Source organism: Alligator sinensis, unplaced genomic scaffold, assembly GCF_000455745.1.
Source record: "Alligator sinensis unplaced genomic scaffold, ASM45574v1 scaffold273_1, whole genome shotgun sequence".
NCBI classification, from domain to species: domain Eukaryota; kingdom Metazoa; phylum Chordata; order Crocodylia; family Alligatoridae; genus Alligator; species Alligator sinensis.
In genome coordinates, this window is record NW_005841943.1 from 590,221 (window position 1) to 592,205 (window position 1,985).

Below are 1,985 nucleotides of genomic sequence, written 5' to 3' on the forward strand. Positions count from 1 at the left end.
GGTGAGGGAGCCGGTGAAACGCAGCCGCCCACGCGGGATCTTCTGGCGCCCGCTGCCCGCCGCCTCCCCGGCCCGGCCGAACAAAGCGCCGGCGGCGGGCGGGAGAGGTGGGGGGCGCGCTGCCCCCCGCAGGGGCTGGAGCCACCGACGCACCTGCCGGGGGGGTCCCGGAGCCCGGGCAGCTCCCCGTCGGGGGGTGGGGGCAGGAAGGGCGGCCGGTAACCCCGGCCTGAAAACATGTTGCAGATCAAGCTGGAGCAGTGGGGGTGGAGGTGGGCTCGGGGCAGGAAACCGAGGCGGTGTGGGGAGAAAACAAAGTGCTACTCCTTGCGCATGCAAAGCAAGATGGAGCATTATGTTTACAGACACTGGGTGAGATCTGGCACTTGTGCTTTTGATGTTTGGGGCCCAATATGTTAATGCTCTTTCAGAGTTGGAGCTACAAGGGACTTGATGCAAACGTTATAATGGGGCACCCTTTGTGGTCAATACTTTTTGCGGAGGGGGGAGTGGAAAAAAACAAGTCTTTCCTTATTGGCGGTTGTCCAGGGTTTGTGGGGATTTTTCTTCTAGACAAATCAGTTGCAGATTAAATGCTGTGTTGAGTGCTAATTATCAGTCTCATCTGTTAAAACAGAATGATCAGTTCAGTAGCCCTTTTCTGCACTGGTGCCAATTTTTTAATTGTATTAAAAAATACAATTAAATGTATTGACCCTGGGTGATTGGAAGGGGATGCAGTAGTATAGATGAAGGGCTTTTTTCCCCCCCCAGCGCTTTGTACAACTGCTCTTGTTAGTGCTTCTGTCTCTACTGCAAATGCCAGACTCTAGGATTGCGTAGGTCAGAGGTGTCAAAGATGCAGCCCATCAGCTGGTTCCAGCCTATGGAGCCTTATCCAGCCTGTGCCGGTGATGGTCATGATTGACCTCCACTGCCTGTGGCCTCATGTCCTGGATCTAGTGTGTGGGCCTATGTGGATCTGGCTTGGCCTGTAGCCCAGCCCCATGCCCCTTACTTTGATACCCTTTGCATGGGTGTTTTTCATTGCTACATCACTGTAGTTCAGTTATCTTATGATCTTCTAATATATTTTGAGTCTCTTTCTTTCTTTCTTTGTTTTCAACTGAGGCTCATAGTAGAATTTCTTAGTACTAACCTTTACTATGTACCATTTGAATTTCATTCCATTTTCTATTTTTCATTCCTCTCGTTTTTTCCATACGACTCTCTCGTATCTGAAATGTACCTTTCTTGATTCTCATCAAATCTAGCTTTTTGGAGCCTCCTGGTGGTAGCTGTGAGCTTCACCGAATACTTGTGATTATCGTGAGACTAAAAAGCTGAGGAGCCAAAATCTAACAGAAAAGAATTGGGTAGACTGTATTTTGATGTCTTACTGTGAGTGTCTCTTTGAGCACCACTGATTGCTGTTATAATTTTCATTCCATCTCTAAACACGCTTGGAATTGTACAACAAACCAACTAGCATCGATCCCAGAGTGCCCCCTTGTCTTACTTATGGAAAAATCGATATTGTGGTTATCTCATCTGCCAGTGGTTCTTGATTATTTCCCAGTCTCTGGCAACTTCATCTAGTAGAAATGGAGCCAACTAGGGACACCAGTACTATGCAATATTAAAACAGGGGTGGGCAGAATATGGCCCATGGGCTGGATCTGGTTTACCAAGGGTCTTTTGCCTGTCCTGCAGCAGGTCCCTCAGCCCTGCCCAGCCCAGGCATGGGTGGGGGAAGCCCAGGCCATAGCACCAGCAGCTAGTCCTGCTGCCTCCAGCTGCATGGCAGGGTTGGGATGGTGCAGTAATCAGACTCGCTTCCTGGCAGCCCCTGCAGCAGCAGCTCTTTCCAGCTGTTGCTGCCAGTCTCCCTTACTGGACCCAGCCCTGCTGCCTGGGCACCCTTGCCCATTTGCCCCTTTCCCACTGATGGGCGTGCCAGATGGAGCAGGTGGATGGAGTCTCCA